We start from the raw sequence: 20,075 nt of genomic DNA on the forward strand, positions 1-20,075 counted from the left end.
TGTAGTTCAGCAACTTCTGGACCTATATACATCTCCCATCCCTGCTACAAACACTTACCTGGGAGTCAAAGAGGCTTACCTTTCATAGGAATGTATGGAACTATACTGTTTGTTAATTAGATGACCCTTGGGGTCCCTATGAGTCTATTATTCTATTTATGATCACATATTTACCTTTTATAAAGTTTAAAATGTAGTTACAAATTAGGAACCACCAGGAATGGGATATTCCATTGATTAGCTGAAAGAAGTGTGTGATGACTCCAGAGTGCAAAAGATTTTCATCTTTAAGACAACAACATCAACAGTTTGACAACACAGTCTTCATGCACTTAATGTGGCCATTGTCCTTTAGCTTTTAACACACTTCCTCAATTAAGCTGTTCAGGGTTAGCACTTAAATAGATAACCCTGCTGCTACAAATTGATTTATTCCCTAGTGACAGCCAGAGCTGCTGACCAAATTGCTAGAGAGAAACTTTCCTTTTAATTTAGGGATGTGTCTGTCTGTCTGAACCTGGCTTTCAGTAGATTTGTTTAACTGCTTTTAAGAACACACACCCACACCATGGATCTAATAAAAGTAAAATATGCCACTGAGATTAGGATGTCAGTCATCTAAATCCTGATTACGTTTCCTGATTTTCCAAATCCATTGCACCATCTTTAGTGTAGCTCTGTTTTTATGCCCCATAAGCACATACGTTAGTTAATTAAGACCCAGGAAAATCAAAAGATCCTTGCCTGGTGTCAAGAGGACATTCATGTAAAAGGTAGGTGAGTCTTTCCGAAGAGGTAGTCCCATAAATAGGGTGCTGAAACAAAGAAGCACTCTCCTCTGTGGCGAACTACCTCATTTGGGGTGACCTGACCAAGTGTCTCCAAATATGATCAAAATACACGGTGAGTCCTTTAAAAGAGGCCCCGTGGATACAGAGTACACATGTTCCACGGGGCCTCTTTTAAAAGACTCACCTGTATATGGGCAGGTTAATGTGGAAGCAGACATTCCTTTGGGTACCCAGGTCCCAAGCAGTGTAAGACTAAAGGGAAAGCTCTGCTGGGTCAGACCAAATACTTGCCTAGCTTAGTTCCCATTTTCACACAGTTACCAACTACATGTCTATGGCAAGTCCCTAAGCAGGACATTGTGTTACTAGATCTCTCCTGTACTTGTTCCCCAATGTCTGGTATTCAGAGGTATGCTGCCTCCTTGAATTTATCTCAAACTCTTCTAAAGCCATCCAAGTTGGTGGTCATCCCAACAGCTTGTGGTAGTGAATTCCTTTGCTTGACTACCAGTATGTGCTTTGTAAGCACCAGCACTATGAATAAGGCTCAGAAACAGGTTGGTAGTCAGTGGAGCTATTTCAGCACAGGTGTTCCAAATGTGTTTTGTCTGCAGTGTTAGGGCTGCCATCAAATGCATGTTGATCAGTTGTACAGTGGTACCTCTAGTTACAAACTTAATTTGTTCCGGAGGTCGGTTCTTAACCTGACACTGTTCTTAACTAGAGGCGTGCTTTTGCTAATGGGGCCTCTTGCTGCTGCTCCACCACCGGCACACAATTTCTGTTCTCATCCTGGGGCAAAAATTTCAACTCGAGGTGACTCTTCCAGGTTAGTGGAGTTTGTAACCTGAAGCGTTTGTAACCTGAGGTGTTTGTAACTCGAGGTACCACTGTGCTGCGACAAGGCTTGTGTAGGACCATGGACAGCTCCATGCAGGCTTAGACTAGAGACTTCATAAGAGCACAACTCAGATGTTGCTTCAGCACAAGGCATGCTCAAAGTGAGGGTTAAATAGGAGCTGCAGCTCTATCTCATCTGCTAGTTCTGCCTTTGGTGAGAGGAACCTCTTCATTTAAAGGGGCCCAGCCTGCTATAAGAGTTCCCTACTCTGATAGAGTGGGGGAGACTGTAATCCTGCTAGGGCTTCTGAGCTGTAGTCCTCTGAGTCAGGGGTGGGCTATGTGACATCCTCAGTCTGGAGACGTACTGGCACAACTGGCCCATTTTGCACAAGTGCTTCTGGCTGTTTATATACACCTGATGTTGTCTCTGAGTGCAGTTATTTTACCCACTTTGAGTCCTCTGTAGAAGAGAAGCCTGACCCCTACGGTCTTGACATTCTGTGCTGCTGAAGCCACTTGGGCCTCTAGTGTCCAGGAAGGCTCAATAATCATACTATAACTGCAGACCTGATCCTTTAGGGGTAGTGGGATAGCACCCAGAACAGAACAGAACTTAAGCTTTTGGCCTTTATGCAGAGCATTATTAATTCTAAGCACCAATTAGCACTTACCTAAGTCATATATAAAAGAGTAATAAAGCTGGGTGTCATTAGCATATTGATGGCATCCCACTCCAAGCTACTTGATGATCTCGCTCAGTGGGTTTATGTTGAAGACCATGAGGAGCAAGACAGAACCTTCTTACAGAAAGGCTGAAGGAGGTCAAAAAGTATTTATTTTATTTATTTATTACTATGTTTCTATTCTGTCTTTCGAAGGAGCTCAGCATAACATATATGATTCCCCCACCCCATTTCATCCTCATAACAACTCTCTGAGGTAGGTTAGGCTGAGAGATAGTGACTTGACCAAGGTCACCCAGTGCATTTCATGTCTGATTGAGGATTTGAAACTGAGTCTCCTGAATTATTTTTTAAAAAATGATGATGGTTTATAACGTTTTGCAAACCTAAAGTCTGATCCTGTGAAGGAAAGCAACCACTGAGTTTTCTGGGCCCTAAATAATAGCAGATAATCCATGCAGAGAGGCTACTTAATTTCAATTACTTCATATGTTTGCATTACCTGCATAGAATCTCTGTGCTTTATTTACCACATGCTGAGTTTCTGAAACGTAGGCTCTACTAAAGTCAACAGTAAGTTTTCATGCTCCCTATATATAGCATGTAGGAAATATAAGCAGCAATTAAGCATCCAGCTTTACTGAAATAGATTTTAAATTTCAGTCTAATAGAAATAGTCCAAATGGGTTCATTATCAAGACAGAAGGTTTTGGCTTGCATATTATGCATTCTGTCCATGAGCAGAAATCAACACTATTGTGCATGCCCTGTGTGTGGTGTTGCTGAGTGTTAACAACCACCACCACCCCTGGATGTATCAGTACTACACTGGTTATGACTTTGGAGAATTAGAGGATCTGGGACCCAGATGAGTCTTTGGATACATGTGGAACACCATGTATGTTTCATTACCCAGTCTTTGGAAGCAATTGGATTATTATCATAAGGAGCCTCGAGCTGATAACATATGTCAAGATGGTCAAGATTCTACCCACCTTGGCCAATGTTGTTCAACTGTTACAGCTTGAAAAGATCATTGCGTTGTTTCTGCACCGGCTTACCCAAAGCCACCTAGCAGAGAATTTTGTAGGCTTTTCAAAAGACTTTCAGACCTTGCAGTTCCCTACTCAAGAATCCTCCGGGCACCACCTCACGTGGTCAGGACTGTGCGTCTGGACTCAAAGTGTTAGCATAAGGCCAGTGGTGGGAATTCTAAGTGGTTTGTGATCACAAGGATGTAGCAAAATAACTGCATCCTCTTAAGCAGAGTGAAATAGATTGAGCAACGAGGCAGGTAATAAGCAAGAGGGAATAGAAGATATAATTAGAAATGACTGCATTTCTTAAGCTTGGGAAGAATGAGCAAGGAAATGGTTGGGGAGGACAGTACAGAAAGATCAGCACTGGCTGTCGTAGAAGAGGACGGTGTGTTGTTGTAATGAAGTAGAAAGGTGAAGATGTAAATAAATTATTTGGGTACCTATAATTACCGTTTGTGAATGTTCTCTGGAAGCTTGGAAAAAACAGCCAGCTCTTTGTGTCAAGTTGGAAATGTCTGAGGCAGGGGAAAGAGTGAGGGAGGTGAAAACTATGCCGATAGTAAACTTGGGATTAAATATGAACAATCTATAAGTTAAATATTGGGATAATAAAAGATTTCATTAATGCTTGCTGCTGCCATTTAACAGTGATTGAATGCTGTTTGTGTACTAGGGTGTTGTGCATAGAACATGAAGCATGACATAAACAATGGTTGGATCCAGACTAAACCAGCTGTGCTAAATTCCCAATGAAGTCAGTGGAACTAAGGGCTTATTCACACTTATCTTTCACCCTGCTCTTTTCCAGGCACAGGTCCATGCTTAAAAGCTTTGTGTTGAAGCATTTTCTTTTTCTTTTTGCCCAACAGCTTTACCCCCACACAAAACAATCTATCCAGGAGCACCACAGAAGTAAGGTTAAGCATAACAAAAATCCTTCATGCCACCCAAAGGTAGTTTCTTTTCTTATAAATTGATGAATAATGGTAGGAAATAATGCAGGAGACATTTTCAGCACAGCACTAATTTCCAGTACATATATTCACCATACAAGGGAACAAAGATATTCCATTAAAGTCCTTCTGTTGTCCTTCTGTTGCACCCCACCTTTGAAAATTAGATGTCTAGTTCTGATACCGAAATAGCCATACCTCACAGCAACCAGAAACAGCAATTCAATCCACACAGCGTTTATTACTTACTCATAAACTTCAAAGCTATATAAATATATATAATTTGCTTTAAAAATTACTGGATGCAATTGACAAGTCAAGATTTTTCCATGTTTTAAGTAAGATAGCTTGTGAAAATGACAGTGAATAAATGGCGATATGGTTCTATAAATTAAATTTGCTTTAGGAATATATTTTAGATTTTTAAAAACAAAACATCACTATGTTCAGAACTAACTTAACCATGCATAGTGCATGAATAATACTCTTGAGAATTTTTAAGGAAATAAAATTGTCCTGATATTTCTATTCCCTTGGAATCTGTGAAGTTGTTTACTACTTTGCCAAGTAGGTGTAGTACACTGTCATTTCTGCTATAGTACTGTCTTTGCAGGTGTAAATGGAAGCTCAAGTGTGAGGCAATGGAGCATAAGACCTTAACATGCCTTAAAAGCTAATGAAAAGAATCTTTCAGCTCCCCCATCTCTTTTGACCAGTCTCTGTGTGAGACAGGACTTGAAAAGCACAAACACGAATCATTCCTTTCAAAGTATGATATATGAATCTCAAATTTAAAAAATCACATGATGAGCTCTTATCATGGATGTCTCAAGTAGCATGGACTTGGACCTCAGTGCATTAGAACCATCTTTCCGAGTCTTGCCTTGTTTAACTTTTTTTTTAATGAACACAAGATACTACTTTTCTCCTTTCTACTGAACCTGTGTCAGGGTTCACCCTCCCTCCCTGTTCCTGTTGGACCTTTTAGCCTTGACCCTGTATACACCACCAAGGTATTTACTTGGACTATCTTGTCTGATCACACTTTCTCCATGTTTCAGCAACCAAATTAATGGTGTGGAGTTGGACATCCATCTAAAATATATCTGTATATAGGTGTACTTATACCATGTCCCAGCAGAATGCTGCCATTATTATTCATTGATACAAGCCAGGGGGTAGAAATTTATGGATTTCTAGATTCTAGTTCCCATTATCCCCAACCCTTCATCCACCCACCAGTCTTTGGATCCATGTCTATAATAAAGTTCTGTTGAGAAATGAACTGAGTAACAATTTCAAGACCAAACGGAATATATATATATATTTGTGGGTGGCATCCCACCCAGTTGTGCAACAGAAATCCACTTGTACACTAGGTTTCGCTCCTCCAGCCTCCTGTACCCACCCAATCTGCTCTGGAGGTCCCTCAGAACCCTGAAACTGCGTTTGGAGATGTGCAGGGAACTGCAGCTGGGAGGAGAGCAAAGAGAAGCTCTGTTGCACAAGCAGATGCCTGCTCACACCACACTGGATCTCATCTTTCATACATATTTGTGGTATCCTCATTTGTTAAAGGAAAATCATGATAAAATGACATTTGGCAGGCTGAACAAAATGCATAAGGTTAGTGTGGTAGAATGTTGCATATGTGGTCAGAACAAAATGTGTTTTATGCACATATAATGGAACTGTTCAAGTATTAAAACTTTTTGGATAGAGATCAGTAGATATATTACGCAATACCGTCGGACCCAAAGGTGATCCTCTTAGAATTAAGATCTAGCAAGAACCTAAGACTATCTGTTAATTAAAAATACAACCACGGTGTCAATTGCTTCCAAGCATGCCTGTTGACTCTAGTTCTGTGACTTAACATGAGACACTAGATTGGTGAAATGGATAATCTGCATGCACTTTAGAAGAACTTTTAAGGGCTATGCTTATAAAGTATTGAATATGTCAATGCAACATTACAGAAGGTATGGCTAACTAGTGGCCCTCCAGATGTCATTGGATTCCACCTCCTATCAGCTTCACAGAATTTGGCATGGTCTAAACCACTGAGACTCGGGCTTGCCGATCAGAAGGTCAGCGGTTCAAATCTGCATGGTGGGATGTGTTGGGAAACATGGAGGCCGATGCCCCTCCCCCAGTGCAGTGCCGCCCAGGATGATTCATCACTCCTGTGTCCTGTCACACTAATGTGACCCATAGGCAAGGACATGAGCACATGACACTAGCAGAGTCCAAACAGAAGCTGAGCCTTGAGGTGTGACACCCTGTTGCTCTGTCCCAGCTTCTGCCAGTGCAGAATAGTGCAAATAGGTACTGCTGCAGCAGGAAGGCCAACAGCATTTCCATGTGCTCTCTCTTCTGTCACAGTGTTCTGTTGTGCCAGAAGTGGTTTAGACATGCTGGCCACGTGACCCGGAAAGCTGTCTATGGACAAATACTGGCTCTCTCAGCCTGAAGCGGGATGAGCGCCGCACCCCATAGTCGCCTTTGACTAGACTTAACCATCCAGGGGTCCTTTAACTTTTTTACCTTACCTACCTTATTTGTACTGATCATATATTGATATATGAAATAATACTTAAACATCAAGTTTCCAAAATGAGGAAAGCACTGGTAGTCTAAAAAGTGTGACTTTGAAAGTAAAACTTGAAGTAAAATTCCAAGCTAGAGATCAAAAAGAATTAGCCTTAGGAATTAGCCATATATATATCTAGCCTCGTTGTATTCAGTGGGGCTCCCTCCTTAGGTTATGTGTACAAAGGGTTGCAGGATTGGTTTAACAAGCATTTTAATTTATTCTTCTTTTTCATCTTCTTTTTCATCGTCTTCTTCATCTAGGAAGGTTATTTACTGCTCTCTAACAAAGAATTGAGGGACGCGGGTGGCGCTGTGGGTAAAACCTCAGTGCCTCTTAGCACCTCGCCAGATTACAATTTCAAGGATTCTTTGTGGTGGTAGTGGTGGTGGTGGAGGGGGGAGAAGAGTGCATCTTCTTGAGTTTTCCTAATCCGCAGACTACAACGCATGCTTTCGTTTGTAGGGAGAACATTCAACCCCGGAATACATCATTCCGGATTCCACAATAAATGTAAAGTTGCTCTTTCCTTGCACTGATTTCCACACACACACACACACACACACACACACACACACACCACCTCAAACAGGCAAAATGAAAAGTGTTAAGTTATAACAAGAAAGGAAATATCAGCCTGTGAGACAATGGGGCGTCTGTGGAAATGGCGCTGGCAGCTCTCTAAGATGTGTTTACAGCCACTCCTGTGTCATTCAACCTGCTGTTGCTTTCTTCAAATTCTCCGCTACCGCCCCTGTCTCGAGCAACTTTTCTGTCCTTCCCTATCAAGCCATGTAGACCTCCACCCTTTAGGCTGCCACTGAAGGGGATTAACATAGCACAATCAGGAACATCAAACGCCTGTACATTTGTTCACTGGGGGAGCTGGAGGTTCAGCGAAGGAACGTTCGGTCTGATATCTTTACCTTCCTGACTATGTTCAGACATTAAGGAGGGACAATGCATTTTTATCCGTTAATTAGAAACCTGAGCCAGTAGGAGCTCACACTGGCGGGCTGCTTTCGGCTTTTGAAAGTGCAAAGAAATAGTGGTCCCAGCTGCTGTACACTGGCCCCAATCACTCAAACTAGCCAGCAGAGTGAAGCCCTCCTCCCTTCAAACTGCCTATCTTTGATCTCATCAATATCAAACTAGTTAAAGCCTCAGTAGGATGGTAAGCAGGCAGCAGGCACCACAGTAGTTAGTGGTGGCATGTGGCTCAGGGCAAGCACCTTATCTCTGTGCAGTAACATCAGCCTCCGATCTGCAGCACGACATCAAGGCAGGTCCGACTGACTGGCGCGTTAATTAGGAGGCTGAAATTATAATATTATGTTAAAGAACAAAGAGTCTCCAAAGGAAAAAAAATATGTGCTGCATATCTGACAAAGATAAATTGGATTATTCAAAATATTCCTGATGAAATGTTACATTTTGCAACTAATTATCAATCTGTTTTATCTCCAGACCAGCTGGGCATTTTTTTCCCCATGCAGGCAAGACCTGCCTTGCCAATGATCTTAGGATGTCACTGTAGCGTTTACATCTTTTATTTTAAGATTTAAATAACTAGGAAGTAGCTCATATAATTCACTGCTGAGAAGAAAGGGTAGTTAGTTGAATTCTTTCCAAAGTGATCTTCTCCTAATGAACTTCTGTGGACTGTGAGTAATGAGGCTTTATTGAAATAATGCTTTAGAAAAGGTTTTGTCATGTAATTTTAAAAGAATGACCAATGTTTAATACATTTAAAACATCTTTATTCTATACTGCCTCACGGAGAATTAAAATTAGAGGGTGGAGGGGTTGGGTCAAAATTTTGCACTGTACTTGTGCATCACCAGTTTCTTTAAAAAATAAAGTCAATAGAGATAAGGGAAACTTTATAATTAGTTGCGAAAGGTTTGTTGATGTAATGTATCAGACAGAGAACGACTGCATAGTGTTCTTTCTGTCTCTGCTTAATTGCAGTTCATAATCTATATGGAAATAGGCAATTCATTCTATATTCTCTCAGATACTGCCTACAGAGCTATGTGAACACAAAGGTATGCTGCCTTCATTGTAACTTTTGTGATCAAAGACATCTATAACACACACACACACACACACACACACACACACACACACACACACGCTTAAAATACTATTGGTGGACTTAATTCTGTGGAGGATTTATGCTCATGTTAAAATGTCATAATAGGAAACCAATTTAGTTGAAACACCCACCCACCCATGCCCCCTGAAAAGAGGTGTCAGGACTCACCATGAATGCCTCCCTTGTTCTCTTAGAACTGCAATGGCGTCCACCCATGAGGTGTTGGAACTGAGTTCTGGCTGAAAAAAGCCCCTAAATATTAGGCATACTGGGTTGGATCCTAAGGGGTGTTTGTGTGAGCAGGAGGCACCTCTATTCACCCAAGGGGCTTCTCTGAATCTGTGAGTTGCCTTTTCCAGCTGAAGCCCTTTATACCACTTGCCATGACATTCTGCTAGCACAGGCATAGGCACACTCAGCCCTCCAGATGTTTTGAGACTAAAATTCCCATCATCCCTGACCACAGGTCCTGTTAGCTAGGGATGATAGGAGTTGTAGTCCCAAAGCATCTGGAGGGCTGAGGTTGCCTATGCCTGTGTTAGCAGGTCACCCTGCATATTATCTTGCACTCCTTCTAGACTTTGGCTACATTCAGACAACCCTTTTTTCTACTTTCCTGATGTTTCCTTACCTGATAATCTATGCGTTTTATGTTATCATTCCTATGACATAAAAGCCACTTGGGGAAATCTAGCAGATTTTAGTGGATGTTTACTGCTAATTTCTGTGTGAGTTGCTTCCAGAAAAAAATCAATTTCCAACTCTGTTAACCAGGAAAATTCAAGGATTTCCCATGGTTTTCAGTGAAGGACACTCATGTGACAAAATTTGGGCCGGTATTCTGGCATACATTTATTTCCTTCCATTTTCATGGGGGAACAGAAGCTTGCATGTGCATACAAGGTGGCGGCGAGGTGTCCAATAACACCTGCTGTTGTGTCATACCACACCTGTAGGTATGAATGAAATTTAGTGTGACATGGCAGTATATCGATTAAAAAGCCACAGTTCCATCATGTAACAGGTAATGCAGTGTAAGAGTAGTGCACAAAACTGGGACAGAAGTGTTGGCATTATAGCTAATGCAAAAAACCTGATGTCTGAATGCAACTTGTCCCAAATGTATGACACTATGTAATAAATATGGAAGAATACATAATTTATTTTTAAAGGCTTTATTCAGTTGGAAGAAGTGTAATCATATTGAGATGGAAATTGTTTAGGACTGTGTTGTCATTGTCTTTCAATACCCAACTTTAGGAAGGTTGTGAGCAGTGCTATTTTTTTAGAAAAAGAGGTGCCGGAGCTCACCATGAACTTCTCCCTTGCTCTCTTAGAATGGCGATGACACCCAACTGACAGTTGCCAGAGCTGAGCAACCTCCCCTGCTTGTGAGCTACATTTACTTTAGGGTTTGACCACAATGAAGGGATGCGGGTGGCACTGTGGATTAAACCACAGAGCCTAGGACTTTGCTGATCAGAAGGTCAGCGGTTCAAATCCCTGAGACGGGGTGAGCTCCCGTTGCTCGGTCCTCCTCCTGCCAACCTAGCAGTTCGAAAACACGGCAAAGTGCAAGTAGATAAATAGGTACCGCTCCGGCGGGAAGGTAAACGGCATTTCTGTGCACTGCTCTGGTTCGCCAGAAGCTGCTTAGTCATGCTGGCCACATGACCCAGAAGCTGTATACTGGCTCCTTCGGCCAGTAAAGCAAGATGAGCGCCGCAACCCCAGAGTTGGTCACGACTGGACCTAATGGTCAGGGGTCCCTTTACCTTTACCTTGACCACAGTGATAAAAGAACTGAGGGCTTCTCTATGAGAACCAAGGGCCCTCATACAAAAAAGAAACACACACACAGAAATTGGAATTGTTGAGGTTACATAACATCTGCTTTTCCAGTGGAAACTGATGACATTGCTTCCTTTGTATTTTCAAGAAACCTAAATCTATTTCTTAACTAGGAACCCAGATGCCTCTAGAACCCATGATGTCCTACTTGCAGAAAGCTTCTGGTTGTTTAATGTACTTCAATACCATATAAAGTTAAATGAATCCCTGAAAGCTTCTAACACTATTAATCATCAAGAATTATTTCACACTTATATGACTTGAAAATGCAAGCCAAATATTTTCCAGGGAGATTTCAGCCATTCAAGCCAGGATTGATTTTTTTTAATGGCTAGTTTTGGCTACATACCTTACTGTCTATTGAGCTAAAATCAGTATGTTCATTGGTCATCATATGGATTGAGCTGTTTATTTTATTCGGAGTCTGAGTGAGGTGCTGCTAGTTCCTAGCTTATGGACAACACAGATATATAAAAGTGGAGTGGGAGGCAGTATAGGATTTTACAATGAGATTAAATTTAAGAACAGGATTAAAACAGGAATGAAGACATAGTTAAGTTGACCTCTCTCTAAGGTACGTTAAACGACAGCATTTTCTTGGGCTGAGCTCAAACATTTTGTTTTTCATGGGATAAACTACAGCTCTTGCTAGATTGCTTAAACATGTGGACATTCTGTTCTGGATCAGTTACTGCACATCACTTCCAATTATTGTTTCTCCTAATTAACTTACACAGGTAGGAGAGCTGGGAGTGGCAATCTTATTAAACTTTGCTTTCACTTGTTAAATGATAATTAGAATGATCCAAGGCTCTATGGGGTGCTGCCAGGGAATAATGGATCCCCCATTGTCTGGTTGAGCATTCCCCAACTTGTAGAACAGGGGAATGTCTGAATGTGAGAAACTTTGGGTGTTAATACTGGACTCATTTGAAAGCAGCAAACAGAGAAGCAGCAGCAATCCCTTATTAACTATAGTCCTAAAATGGTGGCCTCTATACCCTAGATTTCTAAACCTGTTGTGGCAAAAGTTTCTCCCCCTGACAATTCTCCACCAAAGGATTAGAAGAGAAATTGCACTCAAAAATTATCAGAGGCGAGAGAAAATTTTAGTTAATTTCTCAAGGCAGGATATAGGGCTCTGATCTGCTTATGTTTTAAGATGGCCGACTGATGTTTGTGAATGTCTATATAGGCCTAGAACTGAGCCAGACCTGGAACAGATTGGGGCTATGTGTTGTGTAATCCCTCTGGGAACTGTAGTACCATTCCCTGCTATCTTCATTGGTGGTTGGTGCAAGATAGCTGACATGAGACCAGCAGCTTTCTCCACTTGCAAATTGCCCCAGTGGCTCTAGGAGTAAGACCTGCTGAGCTGTGTCCTGGCTTGAGACTCACAGTGCATTAAACCACCATGACCCCAGGACCTCTTGCCTGGGCAATCACAGGTAGTTCAGATCCCATCAGTGTGTTTCGGATTCTTTTGCCCCACGATTCATTGCTTTGCCCCTGTGAATGCATCCTGAGCAGTGAGCCCTCTTTCAGATCGCCTTCAGCTCTCTGTAAAATAATTGGCCATCACCAGCCCTGTGCCTCTTCTGCCTCATTCAACAAGGCTGTAGAATTGCCTGGCCGTTATCATCATATACTCTCCGGATTCCCTTGACAATGTTTGCTCCTTCTTTATGAATTCTATCTAATCTGTGTACACACTATCTTTAGAGCATATTCGAAGCACGTTTTCCCCCTTCAAAGAATTTTGGGCACTGTCGTTTGTTAAGAGTTGCTGGGAATTGCAACTGTGTAAGGGGTGAACTACAGTACCCAGAATTCTCTGAGGGGGAAAACGTGCTTTGAATGTGCTTTAAAGGTACATAGCCTCTCTTTCTTACTCACTTAACTTCCTCTGGTCTCCCTCAGAATCCCTACAGTTGCCTTCTTGAATTCCTCACATACAAATACTTCTAGGCTTTTTGGTCAGTGTTATCATTTTTGGGGGTGGGTGGGGTGGCTTCAAGCTAATCATTAATTTACGTGACTTCTTCCGTCACATCAGATAGCGCTGGCCCTGAGAATTTTCCAGCTTCTATTGAAACATATGGTGAGAAAGACTGGAGAGCGGCATGAGAGTTGCACATAAGTCTTTTGTTTAAATGTTTCATACTGTGTGTTTAAATAGTAATGGTTAGCAAAGAACTTTGATGAGGCAAAGGGCTAATTGGATTTTCTTGTTCTATAATTAAAAGGGTATATATTACATCCATATTAATACCAACAGCGCTCATCGTGATAAATGTTATTACAATGAATAACAAAGGCATCGGCAGCGATTGGTCACTTAGTTTAAAGGGTAGCTGAAGTCATTAAATTGCTTGCCAGAGGGCTTATGAAAGCTTCTTGGATCATTGGGACTAGGCTTTCTGCCACTGGCCTGAATACTAAGGTTTGCCCTTACAAAGTGAGAACAGGTAGTCTGATCCCACTCCTTTATAATTCCTTTGCTGATAGCTAGCTCATTTGAACAAGAAGTGAATTCTATTGTACATGACAATCATCAGATTAGAGAGTCAAGTTCATGAGAAATGGTCTAACGCAGTGTTTCCCAACCTTTTTTGGGCAAAGGCACACTTGTTTCATGAAAAAAATCTCGAGGCACACCACCATTACAGCCCCGTGACGTCAGCGCGCAGCGTCATGCCGGGAGCGACATGAATTGCTAGCAAATTACATAATCACCTCCTTGAGGGCTGGCTCATCTTCTCCGAAGGCAGAACCCCATTAATTAACAGCACAGACTCGCACCATAGCCAAGACGAGGGGGGAAAACCTCAGTCATGCACATGTGGGGTCTAAATGAGGACGAAGACCGGGCAGAGAGCAGGGTTCAAATCACCCCACCTGGCCAGGACAATCCCTGGGTGCTCCCTTGGGCCACTCGCCTGACCCACCTCGCAGGGCTGTTGTTGCGAGGATAACACGGGGAGAACCACGCGCGCCCCCGGGAGCTCATTGGAGGAGGAAGCGGGCGATGAATGCAATGCACGAAATATATGAGAGGCGACCAGGTTTTGCAGGTGAGGGGCCCCCGCCAGCCTCCGCTTCCAACACCCGGCGCAACGACGCCGAAGTTTCCCCCCGGGCTCGGCTCGGGGAGCAGCGCTGCTCCCCCCCGGCTCCCCTTCGCCCTCCCGGCTCTCTCTGCCGCCCACTGGGGACCCCCCTCACCTGCCAAGTCCGGAGCGCCAGTGGAAGTTGCATGCATGCATGCAGGGCGCCGCATTGCCATTGCATTGCACTGCACTCCATGCAACGCCTGCACGCATGCATTGCCTTGCACGCCCGCCAAGGGGTCTCCCCGCGGTCCGATGCGTCCCCTCCGGCGCGGATGCAGCATTGCAAAAATAAAAACCCCCCGACGCAGCCCTACCTGGGGGGCAGCCTCCGCCGCTCCGCCTCCGCGGGGATCCCCGGGCTCCATCCTGCCGCCCGATCTCCGCGGGGGCGCAGGCAGGCTGTGCGGGGTCTGCTCGGAAGAGCCCCTGCCCGCCCGGCCGCCGCCGCTGCGCTCATTCCATGGCCGGGAGAAGAGCGCTTCAAACAAAACGCCCGGCCCGCCAGGCCACGCTGGGAAACGTAGTTTGCGCACCCCGCGCGGGCGCAGAGCCCAAGGGCGAGGGGACTACGGATCCCGGCAGCCCCCGCACCGGGGACGGAGGGGGAGAGGCCGGGTGCAGGGATGGAGGGACGGGTGGGCGAGCGAGTGAGTGAGTGGCAGCCGCCAAGCCTTGGCCGAGAGCCAGGAAGGGCCTCCACGGAGGAGGAGGAGGGAGGCGCAGAGTGGGAGGGAGGGAGGGAACCCCAGGGGTCATCTAGTGACGGCGCCCCAATCGAAAATTTGACTTTAAAAAAAAAAAATCTTTCGAATTTTTTAATTTTTCCCGCGGCACACCAGGCAACATCTCGCGGCACACTAGTGTGCCGCGGAACAGTGGTTGGGAAACACTGGTCTAACGTGTCTTGTTCTACATAGAAGTTGTGCCCTCTGATATCCAACAAATTACAGCTGCTTCCATGGCAAAAAGCAACAGCCCAATGTGCTAAGTGTTCATAGAATCATAGAACTGTAGAGGGACCATGGGGGTCATCTAGTCCAACCCCTGCAATGTGGGGCTTGAACCCAAGACTCTGAGCTTAAAAGTCTCATGTTCTACTCTACTGAGTTTTTTTAATTGACATTTTTGAGAAGCACATACAGTGTTGTTCCAAAACCTAGAGTTGGAATTAGGGGAGAGGAATGGTTGGTATGTCCTAGTAATTAATATTGAAAAAGAAAGTTATTGCAAGATCATCATAGCTGCCTGGAACTTGCATCTTCTGACATGGAAGGCCTATTTCTTAATACAGTGGTACCTCGGGTTACAGACGCTTTAGGTTACAGATGCTTCAGGTTACAGACGCTTCAGGTTACAGACTCCGCTAACCCATAAATAGTACCTCAGGTTCAGGATGAGAACAGAAATTGTGCAGCAGTGGCAGGAGGCCCCATTAGCTAAAGTGGTACCTCAGCTTAAGAACAGTTTCAGGATAAGAGCAGACCTCCAGAACGAATTAAGTTCTTAACCTGAGGTACCACTGTACTACACATGTGAAGCTGGCTGTGTCCGTCCCCCCAAGTCACAGGGAATATATTTTGTGCATGCTCAGAAGCTTTGATTCTGCACCGAAAGAGGTCTCAATACTGACTGTAAATGTTTTCCTTGAATTTTGGCTCAAGTTAAGTACTATATCTTTATGTGAAAGAGATATCTGTTAAGTAAAAGATTGCCTCCTGTCCCAGAGCACTGCAACTCCTGGATGCCACTTGTCCCAGTAATCTTAAATCCATACACCATGAACTACTATATCTAAAAAATTCTGTAGTTGTCACCACCACAACAAGCAGACTCGCATTTCTGTAGTGTAGAGAACACCTCTGAACATGTCAGCGCACTGTTTTGAAGTTTGCAAGGTGAGGAAGTGAGTAACAAAACTGGATACTTCATAAATAAAAAGGGAAATGAAGATAAGTAAAGGAATTTCAAACGGCACATTATCTTTGTCTGCTCATTCACTAACTTATCTGGCTGGGTTTAGAGTGTGCCAAAACTGGCCCCCAAATTGGTGAAAGGTCCATTCTGTACTGAACAACTTAGACAGTCAGAGGAAGGAAGAGAAAAGATTTGGTTCAGAGCTGGTTCTACCATTAGGCCTCAGGCACCAAATGCTAGTAGGGCAAGCAGCGCTCCCTAAGCTACCGCTGTGAGAATGGAGCCCACAACAGTGTTCAAGTAAGATTTAGCGATTTCTACCAGCTTTTCCCACTGGATTACTGCAAATAGTGAAATGCTTGGTACCAGGTTTTCATTTTTCTTTTAAACCTTGTATGGTTCTAAAAATTATTTAATGTTTTGATTAAGAGTCTTTCAACTTGGCTATCCAGTGCTTTCAAAAAAAAGCTTGATTCTTTGGCTGTGACCTACCATGCCACATGCAAGAGTGGCTAAGAGTAGAGAAATTATGACCAGTCACAGGCATAGAGCAGACACACACAATGTCCTGCTTTCAAAGCTTGCCTTGTGGCTACCATGGCTTATGGTCAATGGCCTTATGAATTAGCCCAAAATTAGCACAGCTGGGAGGTATGAGAAGGCTTTGCATGTACTTAAGGGAGGAAGAAAAATGATATTAAGGGTAATGAAAAAAAAAAAACCCCACACCACTCCTCAGTTTGAAGTGTCTCCTCGTTTTCTTTGAGCTGCAGATTTTGCTATGAAGAACTGCAACATTAATTTTGACCTTTTCTACAATGCAGATTCTAATTACTTGAGCATATGGTATTCCTGAAATAGTAGTACTATAAACAATTATAATTGAAGATCTCATGGTAGTATATTATACATTTTTTTATAAAAAAATCAGCTCCACAGGATTCCTACAGCACAGTTTGAGAAGAGAAGGCAAACTCCTCTCTAATGGTCTTGCAGCTGGACCCCCGCCTCTTCTTGTTTGATGTTTATTTGGAGCTGATTTATACATTCATAAAAAGCTTGGGGTGATGCTTTTCTGGACTGGATCACTTGGAAGCGAAAGTTTCTAAATGCTGAATACGTCCATTGCACATAGAAAACTAAGGCTGCAGTACTACCCCTACTTACCAGGGAGTAAGTGCCGCTGAATTCAATGGGACTTACATTTTCCCTGTAAAATATGTGTTTTGCTAAGTTTTCAATATGATTTCACTTCCTAAAACACCTAGTTGTTCTATGCGGTGCTTTTGATAGGGTGGAGTAGCAAGGAATGAAATAAAATTTTAAAAGAAGATAGAGCATTTATTGTATAAAGTGTTGCAATCAGCTGATTTTTAAAGCTTTCTTTTACAGTAATGATGCTATGGCAACACTTTTTAAACAAGGATTAGCTTAGCTGTTGCTAAGTCTGAGTGTCCTACACTTTAACTAAATCCCGGCAACAACAACAACAACAACAACACACACACACTTTTGCAACAGGGAAATCATTTGTTGCATGAATTTTCAAGGATGTTCCTATCAGAATAGAGTTGGGGGCTGACACAAGAACTCAGAGGAACACAATAGGAGCTCAGTGAAGAGATTAGATAATATTCGTTCAAGGTGTAGTCTTTCGCATTTGACGGTAGCTGAAATCTTCAAATAATCTTCAAACAAATAATAATAATACCCAGGTTTGGCTTCTCTCTCCCCCCCTCCCCCCCTTTCTTGTCCACATTAAAATGATTGGAAATTCTTGTCTGCTTGAATACACCTAAAACATTCAAGCTAATTTAAACTAATTTAAAGTTTTATTTCAAGCCTGGCACAAATGGCTCTTCAACTAATGAAAGAGAATCAAAATACAGTTATTCTGTGACCACATTTTGTTTCAAAAGTCATCATAACCTTGGAATGTACCCTACTGTGTGGAAAACAGGAGTTCAGTATTATTACTCCAGCTTTCTCCCACCAGAAGAACTCTTTATGGTCCAGCTTTTCATTCTCTTGTGTCCAGATTTAGGTAGTTTATGTTTCTTTATGCTGGTGAAGTCAGCCAAAGGGGACTATGAAGGATCCATTAATTAGATGAAGCGTCTCTAGGTCAAATTCAGTGCTAAATGAATGGGTCACTGCTGAATTGAAGTCGGAGAAATTGCACCTTCTAAATACCCGCATATGTAAAGCTCCTTACTGTGTTAGGAAGCAGCAACCACCGTTCCAAAACAGAGCTCCCTTTACATTCAGCAGGTCTGCAATAGTTAATCTTCTTCCCAAATAGATAAGAAAATATAAAAGAGAGGACATAATTCTCCTTTGGTTATTGCTAATAGTTTGTACTTGTTATATAAAGCTTTAACCCTTAGCATACTATTACCCATAAATGTTGTCTCTTGGCACAGAATTAATATAGTGTCTACATTTCACATAGCTATGGTTTTTAAAATAGAGTTCTGACATATTTTCTGTCTTTTTACATTTTGGTTTGTGCACCTCTTTCCTAGGATCTGGTTTTTAGTTAAGTGGAAATAATTATGATGCAATAATAATAATACACTGCACACTAAAGAACACATCAAAGCATTTATTTGCAACTTCCAAAAGAGAGTTTATGAATATTACTTTACTTTGGATTATTATCAGTCTCTCCCCCTCCCCCCCCAGTGCGAGAATTGGGCTTTAACATTAGTGGTCAATCAAGTGCTTTATTCTCAGGAGGAGGTGGAAAAATCACTTGAAAATGGCTGGAAAAAAATCGTGGTTCCAGAAGGAGTTTTGAAAAGGTGGACTCAAGGTCAGTAAAGTGCTAAATGCTGTTTCTGACTCTTGTCAATCCCTTGGTGATCCAGTTCATGCTGCTCGTTGATTAGACCAAACTGAGTTGACTACTTTAAAGATGACTTGCACTGGGCAAAAGTGCATCTCTCAGACTCATATATAGGGGCAGCTGGAATCTATTTCTTGAGATTGCCCAAGGAGGAAAAATGACATGCTTGATGTTTTATATTTTGCTTAAATCCTAAAAAAAACCTTGTCATATGATTTAAAAAAATAATTAAACAAAAAGAGCACTATATTTTCCAAGGTTCAGTAGTAAGATGGGAGATAACCATAGCATGTACCACTCTGGTGAGGCAGGCCGCAGGTGGGTAGGGTCTCAGCTGGCGTACCAGGTGGAGCTGGTAGACAGCTGCCTTTGACACAGATGTAGGGGGCTGGATTGAAGTCCATGGTGGTGGACAAGGGGGACTTTAGCTCCCTCTGCAGATTCAAACTGGCTTGGGCTTTTTGCGTCAGCCATTGGCACTGGGAGATACAAGTGGTTGTATCCAGAATAATTGACGGAAATGATGTGTAACTGAAAAGATGTACTGATCAGTGTCGTGCATTTGAAGTTGAGAAGAGGATTTTGCAACTGATTTTATATTAAAGAATTTCTTGTCGTTTCTTCAAATACAAGTAGTTTAGATAATGGTTCTGATATTTGTACTGTGCATACTAAACCCCTGGTTAAAAGGACCTACATGAAAAATGTGATTCCCTCCAAATGTTCAAAGATTGCATGCCAAATTAATTAAGGCAAGACGCTTCAGATTTAATTCAGAGGGGGGTCTGAATTATACTTTACATTCTTACTTAAAGTTTGATCAGAGCTAATGGCGTCCCTTGATTGTAACATAAGGAAGAGTGTATGGCATATAGAGCTGGTGACAAAAATGATGAGTCCATTGCTCTGGTTTGATTTAATGAGAAATGGTATTATTTTCACTACTAAAAGAGAACAAAACTGTGTTTCCCTCAAACACCTAGTGTATATTTTTATACCGTATTGAGCTTTTGGAATGATTTAGCTAGTCCTATGCCAAAATCAATTGCCTGCCAAATTATACAGTAATTCAGTACAGAACTATATAGTTCAACAAAGGAAGAAGAAAAAACCTCCATAGCAATACCTTTCATTTACCTGTGCTCTAATTACATACTATCCTACAACTTATTAGTTAGAAATATTTGCATCTCAAACTGAGTTCAATAATTGTTTTAAGGCACACAAAAAGTTAACAACAGGAAAAATACAATCTGCAGCCTTGTTTACTGGTTCTGGATGTCGAAAGGTTAAACCTCTTCCAGGAAATTCAATCCTATTTTTATATATGTATATATTCCCTGCAGTA

The sequence above is a fragment of the Podarcis bocagei genome (assembly GCF_964188305.1).
Source record: "Podarcis bocagei genome assembly, chromosome: 4".
Classification (NCBI taxonomy): Eukaryota; Metazoa; Chordata; class Lepidosauria; order Squamata; family Lacertidae; genus Podarcis; species Podarcis bocagei.